This window comes from Salmo trutta, chromosome 32 (assembly GCF_901001165.1).
Source record: "Salmo trutta chromosome 32, fSalTru1.1, whole genome shotgun sequence".
NCBI classification, from domain to species: domain Eukaryota; kingdom Metazoa; phylum Chordata; class Actinopteri; order Salmoniformes; family Salmonidae; genus Salmo; species Salmo trutta.
Window position 1 is genome coordinate 14,843,779 of NC_042988.1, and position 15,090 is coordinate 14,858,868.

General features: G+C 41.2%; 1 protein-coding gene across 1 annotated transcript in view; it reads right to left on the bottom strand.

Moving 5' to 3' along the window:
• The window catches only part of LOC115171184 (heparan sulfate glucosamine 3-O-sulfotransferase 4), a 91,747-nt gene that overhangs the window by 42,628 nt on the left and 34,029 nt on the right, over window positions 1–15,090 (bottom strand). The window lies entirely within an intron of this gene.

Here is a 15,090-nt window from a genome sequence, read left to right on the forward strand (position 1 = left end):
TATATGGCTTTTATATAAAGTGTTCCCCAGACAAAATCAAGCCTGGTTTCTTTCATCTCCAGAGGAGACATAACCCTTGTGCTATCCTGCTTTCAGACACTGTCTGAATGTGTACAGAGCAGAGCTCCACAGAGCTGTGGGACTTATTTACTTCTCTCCTCCATCATCTACATGTCAAAACCACTTTTCAACTCTTATCACTTCATCTGGGGAAAGAGAAATGAAATGGCGCTTCATTATGACAGCAGCGGCGAGCATGATAAAAGGCTGAGGAGCACACTGACATTTCCCTTGACAAGTGTGGCCTTGGAGTCAGCTAATGTTTAAAAAACAACAATATACAGTATACTAGTTTTTTCCCGTATTTAAAGTCTAATCTCTACTGGGAGACACAGAGCTATTGTGGGGGACATGTTTACAGCAAACTTTCATCTGCTCAGAGTGGTTACCACGGTAATGATAAGGAGATGCTCACATCACAAAAAAATTGACCAGGATATCGGAAGAACTTAATAAAGTGGACCCAAATGTAATCACCAAACCATGGGGAAAGCAAATGTAAAATGTGAGGAATCAATTAAATACGAAATGGTAGGACAATGACCACACAATAATCATAGTTTTGAATGTGTTTTTCTGAATACTGTTGATAAAGTCAGGTAACTGTGTGTCTGTGGTGTGTGGGTGAATTAGATTCAATAGAAGTATCAAATCTGTATTGAAAAGGGAAGCATAGGCTAGTTGCGCAAACATGCTGTCAGTATGTACATACTGTACCATGTATAAACTGTAGAATGTATGAACTGTAGACGATTGCTAGCTATTGTAATCTGTAGAAAATTAAATATATTGGAAAAAGGTGGGCGACTACACTGTCATCCTGTGACTATTACCAACTAACAGACATATCTGCAATGACGCAGAGTCATGAACATTCTAAATGGAGGGATCTGAGAGCTGTGCAAATTATATACAATTTCTGGCAAAGTGCACCAATGCTACTCAAGCTCATAATAATAACATATTTTTTAGCAGTGTTTGAAGTACAGTATTTCAATCAATTTCACTAACATATAATCACTGTACTGGTCACATCTTGAGCTTTTATCAACAGGTCACATGGACTGGCTCTTAAAGGGCTGAATAGGAAGCATTGTTTCTGGATGATGTAATATTGTTTTAGTTTCAGTTTGAAGCAACAGGGCTTACAATGACCATAGACGGGTCTATGGGTTATGCAAGTGTGCTTTCTTTGCCATGAACCCTATTGATTACAGATAGAGTACCATTCTCATAATGCCTCTTGAACTAAGTTACCAAACATATTTACTAGAATGAACAGGTTATTCCTAAAATTTTAATAGAATGCCTTAGGAAAAGACGCCATATCGGGCTACCACTAAGTGCCTCTTACCTTGCTTTTGATTGAATACCCAATTTCCTACTATGAATTTTAATCAGGTTTAATGTGAAAATGTTTATTTGCTAATTGTGACAGTCTCATAAATAGAGCATCTGGCTGTTTATGCTTAAAGCAGAACAACAAATGTAAATTAGATTACTTATCTTTCCTGCCTCATTTGGATGATAGTGTGCTGACTTAATCTGGACCCCACAAACTAAATGACTAATGTGTCAAAAGGCAAAACGCTTAGAGGAATGGAAAAAGCTCTTTCAGACATGAGTTCTGCTGTTTCCACGCATGGCTGATATGAGGATGAGAATAACGACCCGCAGGCCCCCCCGGCAGGCATAGCACTGAGTGAGTGAGTTCCCGTTGGTCACAATGAGTCGTCAGCAGGGGAGTTGAGTGTCTATGCGAGGCTTTGTAAATAAATAAAAACAAGTCAGCGTCTAATTAAGCTCGGTATAGCAGGGGTTTGTTCGGCTCAACTTGTACAGCTGATGCTAATTAAAAGTTAGCTCGCTGAACACATCGGATCCATTTTAATTCATGCACTCGAGTTATTTAAATACACATTTCTCCACAGCAGACATGTCATATGCTTTGAGTTACCGAATAGACTCTTAAAACCTGTTGAGGATCTTATCCCGATCTTATCCCGGTATTGGGATTCATTGTCATGTGACCATGGCGGGGAATTCAAAACTGCAAGAGTAATCATTTCAAAAAATCAAATAATCAACTATTTTCCTCCATTTGAAAGATATATCTCCTAAATCTAACCACGCTGTCCGATTTTCAGAGGCATTACGGAGAATGCATAAAGTTAGGTTATGTGAGGAGAGTACATTGACAATAGCTGCGTGTAATGTTTAGCCAATTCAAAGAAGGGCATCAACAGACAGAAAACTAGCTAGAATTATGCACTTACCTTTGACAATCTGCATCAGATGACACTCATAGGACATTATGTTATACAATACATGCATTTTTAGTTCCATCAAGTTCATATTTATATCCAAAAACAGCATTTACAGTCGCGGTGAAATTCAGAATTTTTTTCGGCTCGAATGCACCCAGTGAATCCAGCATTACAAATCACGGAATTACTATTCGAAAACATTGGTAAATTATAATATTGTCATTCAAAGAATAATATATTATCATCTCGTAATTGCTACCGAATGGCCAGATCTCAAAATAACTTTACTGGGAAATCACATTTTGCATAAACTGGGTACTATGCTAACAACAATAAGCTATATGCTAAGCTAAGCTAAGCTATACCGTTAGCATTAGCATCATCTAATATCGATAATAACATTCTAAATATCCCCTTACCTTTGATTATCTCCATCAGAAGGCGCTGCCAGAGATCCCAGGTCCAGAACAAATGTGGTTTCTTTTGACAAAGTTCATAATTTATGTCCAAATAGTTAGCGTTCAGTAGGCTCCCACAAAATGAGGTGGGCAGTGTAAAGTCACGTCGAAAAGCTAAAGAAAACCTAGTAAATAATCTATTTACGTTTGTTTAAACATGTCAAACGTTGTTTAGCACTAATCTTTTGTTCCATTTTTAACGTGAAACATCAGTAAACATCAGTAATATTTTCACACAACCTATCAAGTGTCTAGAATAAACGATAATGAAAAAGGCACTCTTCTCAGATTCATGCGCAGGCGCAAAAAATGAAGTGATGACGTGTCAACTTGTAAGCTTTCTAATTCGGTCTGTATTCATGACAGATGCTTCCAACAACTTTCTAAAGATCGTTGACATCTAGTGGAAGCAGTAGGAGTTGCGAACTGAATCCTTTCTCACTGTGGTATCTTTAAAACAATGACACTAAATAGTACAGTCACAAAATTCTCATTTTTTTTAATCTATTTTTCACAGGTTTTTGCCTGCAATATGAGTTTTGTTATACTTACAGACACCATTCAAACTGTTTTAGAAAATTCAGAGTGTTTTCTATCCGAATGTGTTAATAATATGCATATCCTAGCTTCTGAGTTGGTGTAGGAGGCAGTTAAAAATGGGCACATATTTCTTTCAAAATTCTCAATACTGCCCCCGTGGCCCGTAGAGGTTAACTCTCCAGAAGATTAAAACTGGTCAAAACAAGTGATTCATATCTCCTGGAATACAGTAGCTATTCTTCAGCATGCATTCTGAGGACGTACAAAGAAAACTGTTTCAGTCATTAATAAAAAAATCATATACAGTCAGAATGTATTTCAAATCAAATCAAAGTTTATTTGTCACGTGCGCTGAATACAACAGGTGTAGACCTTACAGTGAAATGCTTACTTACAAGCCCTAACCAACACTGCAATTTTTAAGTAAAAAAAAGGTATTAGGTGAACAAAAGATAAGTAAAGAAATAAAAACAACAGTAAAAAGACAGTGAAAAATAACTGCAGCAAGGCTATATACAGTAGCGAGTCTAAAACAGTAGCGAGGCTATATACAGGCACCCCTTAGTCGGGCTAATTGAAGTAGTATGTACATGTAGGTATGGTTAAAGTGACTATGCATATATTATAAACAGAGAGTAGCAGCAGCGTAAAAGAGGGGTTGGGGAGGGGGGGGGCAATGCAAATAGTCCGGGTAGCCATTTGATTACCTGTTCAGGAGTCTTATGGCTTGGGGGTAAAAGCTGTTGAGAAGCCTTTGGTCCAAGACTTGGTGCTCCGGTACCGCTTGCCATACGGTAGTAGAGAGAACAGTCTATGACTGGGGTGGCTGGGGTCTTTGATAATTTTTAGGGCCTTCCTCTGACACCGCCTGGTGTAGAGGTCCTGGATGGCAGGCAGCTTAGCCCCAGTGATGTACTGGGCCGTACGCACTACCCTCTGTAGTGCCTTGCGGTCGGAGGCCGAGCAGTTGCCATACCAGGCAGTGATGCAACCAGTCAGGATGCTCTCGATGGTGCAGCTGTAGAACCTTTTGAGGATCTGAGGACCCATGTCAAATCTTTTTAGTTTCCTGAGGGGGAATAGGCTTTGTCGTGCCCTCTTCACAACTGTCTTGGTGTGTTTGGACCATTCTAGTTTGTTGGTGGACACCAAGGAACTTGAAGCTCTCAACCTCCTCCACTACAGCCCCGTCGATGAGAATGGGGGCGTGCTCGGTCCTCCATTTCCTGTAGTCCACAATCATCTCCTTTGTCTTGATTACATTGAGGGATAGGTTGTTATTCTGGCACAACCCGGCCAGGTCTCTGACCTCCTTCTTATAGGCTGTCTCGTCGTTGTTGGTGATCAGGCCTACCACTGTTGTGTCGTCTGCAAACTTAATGATGGTGTTGGAGTTGTGCCTGGCCATGCAGTCGTGGGTGAACAGGGAGTACAGAAGGGGACTAAGCACGCACCCAAGGGGCCCCTGTGTTGAGGATCAGCATGGCGGATTTGTTGCTACCTACCCTCACCACCTGGGAGCGGCCTGTCAGGAAGTCCAGGATCCAGTTGCAGAGGGAGGTGTTTAGTCCCAAGATCCTTAGCTTAGTGATGAGCTCTGAGGGCACTATGGTGTTGAACGCTGAGCTGTAGTCAATGAATAGCATTCTCACGTAGGTGTTCCTTTTGTCCAGGTGGGAAAGGGCAGTGTGGAGTGCAATAGAGATTGCATCATCTGTGGATCTGTTTGGGCGGTATGCAAATTGGAGTGGGTCTAGGGTTTCTGGGATAATGATGGTAATGTGAGTCATTACCAGTCTTTCAAAGTACTTCATGGCTACGGATGTGAGTGCTACGGGTCTGTAGTAATTTAGGCAGGTTGCCTTAGTGTTCTTAGGCACAGGGACTATGGTGGTCTGCTTGAAACATGTTGGTATTACAGACTCAATCAGGGACATGTTGAAAATGTCAGTGAAGACACCTGCCAGTTGGTCAGCACATGCCAGGAGCACACATCCTGGTAATCCGTCTGGCCCCGTGGCCTTGTGAATGTTGACCTGTTTAAAGGTCTTACTCACATCGGCTACAGAGAGCGTGATCACACAGTCGTCTGGAACAGCTGATGTTCTCATGCATGCCTCAGTGTTGCTTGCCTCGAAGCGAGCATAGAAGTGATTAGCTCGTCTGGTAGGCTTGTGTCCCTGGGCAGCTCACGGCTGTGCTTCCCTTTGTAGTCTGTAACAGTTTGCAGGCCCTGCCACATAAAACGAGTGTAGGAGCTGGTGTAGTACAATTCAATCTTAGCCCTGTATTGGCGCTTTGCTGTTTGATGATTCGTCAGAGGGCATAGAAGGATTTCTTATAAGCTTCCGGGTTTGAGTCCCGCACTTTGAAAGCGGCAGCTCTACCCTTTAGCTCAGTGCGAATGTTGCCTGTAATCCATGGCTTCTGATTGGGGTGTGTACAGTGCCTTGCAAAAGTATTCACCCCTTGGCGTTTTTCCTATTTTGTTGCATTACAACCTGTAATTTAAATGTATTTTATTTGGATTTCATGTAATGGACATACACACAATAGTCCAAATTGGTGAAGTGAAATTAAAAAAAATAACTTGTTTTAAAATATTCAAAAAAATAAAAAACGGAAAAATGGTGCATGCATATGTATTCACCCCCTTTGCTATGAAGCCCCTAAATAAGATCTTGTACAACCAATTACCTTCACAAGTCACATAGTTAGATTGCACACAGGTGGACTTTATTTAACTAAGTGTCACATGATCTGTCACATGATCTCAGTATATATATATATATACACACCTGTTCTGAAAGGCCCCAGAGTCTGCAACACTACTAAGCAAGGGGCACCACCAAGCTAGCGGCACCATGAAGACCAAGGAGCTCTCCAAACTGGTCAGGGACAAAGTCGTTGAGAAGTACAGATCAGGGTTGGGTTATAAAAAAATATCAGAAACTTTGAACATCTCACGAAGCACCATTAAATGAATTATTAAAAAAATTGAAAGAATATGGCGCCACAACAAACCTGTCAAGAGAGGGCTGCCCACCAAAACTCACAGACCAGGCAAGGAGGGTATTAATCAGAGAGGCAACAAAGAGACCAAAGATAACCCGGAAGAAGCTGCAAAGCTCCACAGCGGAGATTGGAGTATCTGTCCATAGGACCACTTTAAGCAGTACACTCCACAAAGCTGGGCTTTACGGAAGAGTGGCCAGAAAAACACATGTTTGGTGTTCGCCAAAAGGCATGTGGGAGACTCCCCAAACATATGGAAGAAGGTACTCTGGTCAGATGAGACAAAAATTTAGCTTTTTGGCCGTTAAGGAAAACGCTATGTCTGGCGCAAACCCAACACCTCTCATCACCCCGAGAAAACCGTACCCACAGTGAAGCATGGTGGTGGCAGCATCATGCTGTCGGGATGTTTTTCATCGGCAAGGACTGGGAAACTGGTCAGAATTGAAGGAATGACGAATGGCGCTAAATACAGGGAAATTCTTGAGGGAAACCTGTTTCAGTCTTCCAGAGATTTGAGACTGGGACAGAGGTTCACCTTCCAGCAGGCAAATGACCCTAAGCATACTATTAAAGTAACACTCGAGTGGTTTAAAAACCTGTTACGGCAAGATGTTCCGCTAGCAGAGTGCGAAATTCAAATAAAATTATCAGAAATATTTAACATTCTTGAAAATACACATGCAATATGTCAAAATAAAGCTGAACTTCTTGTTAATCCAGCCACCGTGTCAGATTTCAAAAAGGCTTTACGGTGAAAGTAAACCATGTGATTATCTGAGGACAGCACCTCACCATACAAACACATGAAAATCATATTTCAACCAAGAGGTGCGAGACGAAAGTCAGAAATAACAATATAATTCATGCCTTACCTTTGAAGATCTTCTTCTGTTGGCACTCCAATATGTCCCAGAAACATCACAAATGGTCCTTTTGTTCGATAAACTCCTTTTTTATATCCCCAAAATGTCAATTTATTTGGCCCGTTTGATTCAGAAAAACACCAGTTCCAACTCGCCCAACATGACACAAATTATCTAATAAGTTACCTTTAAAATTTGTCCAAACATTTCAAACAACTATCCTAATCCATCCTTAGGTATCCTAAAACGTAAATAATTGATAACGTTTAAGACGGAATATACTGTGTTCAATAGCGGATAAAATGAAAGTGGAGCGAGTTCCAGGTCGCGCGCACCAAACAAAAAAGTACACTTGGCTTGACTCTCATTCTGAATAGCCGTACTTATTCATTTCTCAAAGGAAAAACATCAACCAATTTCTAAAGACTGTTGACTATGCATATATTAAAGATCATTATGAGAAAAGATCATCAAGGACAACAACCACCCGAGCCACTGCCTGTTCACCGCTATCATCCAGAAGGCGAGGTCAGTACAGGTGCATCAAAGCTGGGACCGAGAGACTGAAAAACAGCTTCTATCTCAAGGCCATCAGACTGTTAAACAGCCATCACTAACATTGAGTGGCTGCTACCAACATACTGACTCAAATCTCTAGCCACTTTAATAATTCAAAATTGGATGTAATAAATGTATCACTAGTCACTTTAAACAATGTCACTTTATATAATGTTTACATACCCTATATTACTCATCTCATATGTATATACTGTACTCTATACCATCTACTGCATCTTGCCTATGCCGTTCGGCCATCGCTCATCCATATATTTATATGTACATATTCTTATTCATTTCTTTGATGTTGTGAAATGTTAGATTACTTGTTGGACATTACTGCATGGTCGGAACTAGAAGCACAAGCATTTATCTACACTCGCATTAACATCTGCTAACCATGTGTATGTGACCAATAAAATGTGATTTGATTTGGTGCTTCCTGCTTTAATTTTTGCCTGTAAGCAGGAATCAGGAGGATAGAATTGTGGTCAGATTTACCAAATGGAGGGTGAGGGAGAGCTTTGTATGCGTCTCTGTGTGTGGAGTACATGTGTCACGTTCTGACCAATGAAAGCTTTTATTTTCTATGGTAGAGTGGGTCAGGGCGTGACAGGGGGTTTTGTCTAGTTTATTTCTTTCTATGTTGGTTCTAGTTTATTTTTTTCTATGTTGGGGGTTTTGTCTAGTTTCTGTATTTCTATGTGGGGTTCTAGTTTCTGTATTTCTATGTTGTTGTTTTTTGGGATGATCTCCAATTAGAGGCAGCTGGTCATCGTTGTCTCTAATTGGGGATCATATTTGAGTTGTTGGTTTTCCCACTAGGTTTTGTGGGAGATTATTTTGAGTAAGGGTATGTTGCACCTCTTCGTCACGGTTTGTTTTGTTCATTAGTTTATTTGTATGTCTTGCATAGTTTCACAGTTCTAATAAAATGTGGAACGATACACACACTGGTCCCATTCTTCAAACAGCCGTGACAACAGGTGATCTAGAATTTTTTTCCCTCTGGTTGCGCATTTAACATGTTGATAGAAATGAGGTAAAACTGATTTAAGTTTTCCTGTTTTAAAATCCCCGGCCACTAGGAGCGCCGCCTCAGGGTGAGCGGTTTCCTGTTTGCGTATTTCCATATACATCTGACTGAATGCAGTCTTAGTGCCAGCATCTGTCTGTGGCGGTAAATAAACAGCCACCAAAAGTAGAGATGCTTATCATAAGATACTCTACTTCAGGCGAGCAAAATCTAGAGACTTCCTTAGATTTCGTGCATCAGCTGTCGTTTACAAATATGCACGGTGAATGATCGCTGTCCTGATATCCAGAAGCTCTTTTTTTGCCGTAAGATACGGTGGCAGAAACATTATGTACAAAATAAGTTACAAATAACATGAGAAAAACCACATAATAGCACAATTGGTTAGGCTCCCGTAAAACTGCTGCCATTTCTTCCAGCGCCAATGGGGATTAGATTAGTGTTAATCAATTTCACCTCCAGTAGTTAATGATTTTACTGTACAGCCAATAGAATGTAAAGGATTGCATGTGGTACATCTGTTATCAGATTCTATGTCAAGGATTAGGCAGGGCATAGAGCAAGATTTATTATAGCTCATATTTTCTCCTAAATCCAACTCAAATGTCTGTAATCCTTTTCCACTTGCCTGTTTGGGAGGTTTAAAGCAATGAACCCATGTCATTCAGCTGGCACTTGGAATGACAAGTTACCCTCATACAGTATACATCATAAACTAGTATGTTTACATGCACACTAATCATTCACTATTAAACTGATTGTGGCAGTAGGCCCAGTATAGCATTAGTCATGTAAACACCTTACTCTGCTTATCTTATCGGCACAAGGTCATCATTGAATTAAGCATACACAGACAAAACACCTGGTTTTCTGAGCAATCTTTCATATTATTAGGACATGTAAAACAGTTTAGAGTTCCAGCAGTGTATTTGTCTTGCGCATGTGCCAGCACCAGCAGCACAAGCCTCTCTCTTATGTCAAGTGAGTTTGGAAAGACTGAAAGTATGCATCTTAGAAAAAGTTTTCACATACAAACTTTAAATGTCCGAAATAGGCTTCCCAAAAATAACAGTCGCTGTGGTAGAATGTTTATTTTGATAGATGTTTTTCTGCATTTATCAAAGTCCCATTAGGTAGCCTAATTTCAGATGTGTCCATGTAAACAGGATTATTAGGGAAATTGTTCTTCTTGCAAAGCATGTTAACGTTTAAATCAAACTATTATATTAATCTGACTATTCACAGTAATCGTATTATTGTGAGCATGTAAGCATACTCACTGACTATCTAAGATATGAGTACTGATGTTCATAGTAAACTCAGCAAAAAAAGAAACGTCCTCTCACTGTCAACTGCATTTATTTTCAGCAAACTTAACATGTGTAAATATTTGTATGAACACAACAAGATTCAACAACTGAGACATAAACTGAACAAGTTCCACAGACATGTGACTAACAGAAATGGAATAATGTGTCCCTGAACAAAGGGGGGGTCAAAATCAAAAGTAACAGTCAGCATCTGGTGTGGCCACCAGCTGCATTAAGTACTGTAGTGCATCTCCTCCTCATGAATTGCACCAGATTTGCCAGTTCTTGCTGTGAGATGTTACCCCACTATTCCACCAAGGCACCTGCAAGTTCCCGGCCCTAGCCCTCACCCTCCAATCCAACAGGTCCCAGAAGTGCTCAATGGGTCTTCGCTGGCCATGGCTGAACACTGACATTCCTTTCTTGCAGGAAATCCCACACAGAATGTATGGCTGGTGGCATTGTCATGCTGGAGGGTCATGTCAGGATGAGCCTGCAGGAAAGGTACCACATGAGAGAGGAGGATGTCTTCCCTGTAACGCACAGCGTTGAGATTGCCTGCAATGACAACAAGCTCAGTCCGATGATGCTGTGACACACACCGCCCCAGACCATGACGGACCCTCCACCTCCAAATCGATCCCGCTCCAGAGTACAGGCCTCGGTGTAACGCTCATTCCTTCAATGATAAACGCAAATCCGACCATCACCCCTGGTGAGAAAAAAACGCAACTCGTCAGTGAAGAACACTTTTTGCCTGTCCTGTCTGGTCCAGTGATCAGTTGTCCGTCCTGTCTCCCTGTAGCACTGTCTTAGGCTTCTCACAGTACGGACATTGCAATTTATTGCCCTGGCCACATCTGCAGCCCTCATGCCTCTTTGCAGCATGCCTAAGGCACGTTCACACAGATGAGCAGAGACCCTGGGCATCTTTCTTTTGGTGTTTTTCAGAGTCAGTAGAAAGGCCTCTTTAGTGTCCTAAGTTTTCATAGCTGTGACCTTAATTGCCTGTAAGCTGTTAGTGTCTTAATCGTCTGTAAGCTGTTAGTGTCTTAACGACCGTTCCACAAGTGCATGTTCATTAATTGTTTACGATTCATTGAACAAGCATGGGAAACAGTGTTTAAACCCTTTACAATGAAGTTCTGTGAAGTAATTTGGAGTTTTATGAATTATCTTTGAAAGACAGGGTCCTGAAAAAGGGATGTTTATTTTTTTGCTGAGTTTATATGTGTGTATATAGTGTATGTGAAGCCTTTCAGTATGTGTATATATTTCAATGTTTTGTGTATGTACAGTATATGCAATTTTCATATTCAATGTGATTTTCATGTGGACATTGTATTTTTTTTACCCTTAAAGTCACTGTAGATTTTTCCATTAAGCACGGTGTAAAGAAAAAAGGAAACATTTACATGGCACTAACAATTAGAATAGGACCTTTCTCACTAATTGCCAGATTGTCAGCTTGGGAAATTGTATTATCTCAAGACATGCCGTCAGAAGTCCCAGGTAAGACACACATCCATTTTTAGTGCATTATCAAAGCAGTTTGGCGGTGATATACCGTCATGGACATTGACGAGCTTCCAATTCAACTCCCCGGGAAAGAACATTTCCATAGATAAAGTGAAATAAAAAGTAAAAACCACCCACTGACTAGGAGGCAGTAAGCATCAATCATTACAGCTGCAACATCTGGAAATGGCTGCGCACAACAGCTCTTTTCTATTAATCCTCTAAAATCCACCAATTTCAGGGAATTTAGGACAATAATCGCCAAGCACGACCACTTTCATCCACTATTTGTCTGTATCTATCTGCTTTTACACAGCAGTATGGTCCAACAGTGCTCTTAGCATCTACAGTAAATCCCAGTTCCATAGATCAATACAGACCAGCGGGTGATGTGTGGCTAAATCTGTACTCGTTGACATTGTGCAACTACACCAGTTAATTCACTAGAGACCTGTCTCTCTACTGGCGTAATATTATGTCTAAACATTAGTGTAGAGGCTAGCTCCACAGAGAGGCTAGCTCCACAGAGAGGCTAGCTCTCTACAGCGAGCAATCATGATTTGATTTGACCATAAAAACAGACAATAATTATTATTAAAAGGAATGACAGCAAAAGCATACACTTAACTAATTGAGCGTGATGAGTATCCTCAAACCAAATGAGCTATGACTAAACGTCTCCTTGGAAATAGAAAGCTCCATTTACTAGGGCAAGCAAAGAGAGGCATGACATTGCGCACCACATCCGATAATATACAAGGACATGCTGCTCCGTGTCAGTTCCATAAACACAGCAATCAGTGCAAAACTGGGTGCCAGGGAAAAATCTATGATGCTTAAACATGTGGTGCTAAAATAGGAATTCTAAATTAGGTGTGTTGTGTATGCCCATCCTCTTCATCACTGTGGATGCAGTGCCTGGTGTTCAACTTCAAACAGCTCGAGCCACAATCAATCACAAGGAAGTTCCAGTAATGAAAATAAATGTGTCACTAATTTAGCACCTGCTGTCAAACATCTGAGATGTGTCTTCGGGTACGAAAAATGAGACTGAATTGTTCTACATATTTTGAATGCTGCACAATGCTGTATTTGTTCTAACGATCTATTTGTTATATCAATTTCACTCCTTGGCGACAATGAAAGGCTCTAAAAATAGACACAGCGATCAAAGGCACATCTGGGACTGGCAACCAGGAAAGAGAACTCATCCTCAGTCAGAAAAAGAGGGTCTGTACGAGTCCTTTCGGAGAGCAGAGGAGAGAAACATAGCTGTTCCTCACACATCTCCTCAGAGAGGCAGGTGTTCCGCATCACCTGAGGTCACCAACACTCTCCCTACATGGGCCTCTATGTTCTCTGCAGGTATTATCAATGCTTAAAAGCTGAACAAGAGGGGGAGTGAAAAAGCAAGGTGTACATACAAAGCTGGAAGAAAAAAAGAGAGAGCGCAAGAAGGTAATGTAGTGGGTGAAAGAGAGGAAGAGGCAAAAATTAAGCACTCGAAAAGGAAGAGATGAGGATGGTCAAATTTTTTCAATGAATTTTTCCCACCCATCTTATTCCAGAAATATAAAGTAGGTCATACATTTTCCACAATTTGCGTTGTATAAATCTAGCAAATCAGTAGGCAACTTCCTCTCTCTCCATTTAAAAGTTAAAATATGACGTAAGTATGAAAAATTGATGGCTTAAAGAACATAGCCATTCCCAGAATGCTTGCCCTTAGTGCTCCGAACAAAAAGCACCATACAAAGTGTCTCTTCATAGCCTGGACATTGCACTAAAACTGACAAGCAGCACTGTGAATAACTAACTGCCTTGCAGTGTACAACTGCTGTAATTAAATACTCAGTCACTAAATATGCTCCCCAAAGCTGTGGATGAAGAATGTATTGCTAGCGTTGTAGTGAGTTAGAATTAGCAACATTTTGGAGACTACCCTGCTATTTTGATGTGCAGTCAGACACAGTGTATGACAGAAGGCTGTGGATATGTGTGCTTCACAGGGGAGAGACACTGTTTTCTTCACATAGTGTGTGTGTGTGTTTATATGTGTGTGTGTGCTTCAGAGAGGAGAGTCTGTGGGTGTGTGTTCTTCACAGAGGGATAGGGTGTGAGTCATAATTGAGATCCAGAGCCCTGTGACAGCCGTCATGTCAATCACAGCCATCAGTTAAGAGCTGGCTGGGAGGCAAACACACATAACTGTACACACATATAGTGATCACAATGGGCTCTGTATTCATGTCCAGCAGCCAACAACGCACCAATGATACAATTGAGCTTGGAAAACTAATTTATGACAATTGGAAAAATCGTTCAAGCTTAGATTTACAATGAGCAAAAGCTTAATAAAAAGGTCAACTATAATAGCTTACCGATAATGTAAAGAAATGACATGTATGATCCTGTTAAAACTGTAAGACAGTAAGTCGAGGTGTTCGCTTTAGTGTGAAACATAATAACGATCAATCATTGGTATCAGTTGTGGGTCAGCGACATGACATAGCCAACATAGCATGCAGCACAAAGCTCAACCCCATTTTAATGAACAGTTCCATTGCAGCGCTACAGCACAGGTAGCAACATAGCATATCTCTTTCATGACAACTTTCCGAGCCCTCAAAGCAGGCTAAGTGGTACAGAAGCACAGCATTGATTACATTACTGAAGGTAGATGTAACCCCGTTTACATCCAGTGGACATCAACATCGGCGCAATAGCTTCTCATCAAAAGCTGCCTCATTACCGGTGGTATCATTAAACTGAATGCTCAGACAGCAGCAGTCGGCCATGTGACAATGGTGCCAGAAACGCGAGGTGACAAGCTCATCCTTAATGACACATTTGCATCTCAAAACACAGGCAGGCCACTCCGTGGTTCGTCTGGAGGTGTTTTGTTTATTTATTTATTTATATTGTTTCCAGTAGTTGTCAGTATTAGCCACGTCACATTCCTAAGCTAGCATAGCGCCCTGTGAGCGGAGCGGAGCACCCACTGTGCTGTAAACGAGATTAGATGAGTCCTGTTGAGAGGTGGCTGTGCAAGCTGTCCTCTTTTGTGTGCCGCTGACCTTCTAATGATCGCGTCACCGACACGGGACAGCACCCCTTGTCTAAAAATGCAACGCAGGACAGTGTCTGAAGGAGATAAATTAGACTTAACCGCCGGTAGCCTACAGACTACTAATTTCATTTAGCTCTTTGCAAAGCTGATAGTGAAATCCGTTAGACATTGGGGAGAGCGGTTGGCTTCCCCTCTTAATTACCTGAAAGAACTGCAAGCCAAACAGTATGGCTATACCCTCCAGATTCATTGATGGCAATTGCCGTCAAGTATGCTAACCCCTCTAAACTTGCGCATGGATTTCTAACTAATCCGAGTGGGAGGGAAAAGCCTGATGGATAAACAGTGGATGGAACTGAGAAAAACATTTTAGCTGGGGCTTCAGTACGTCC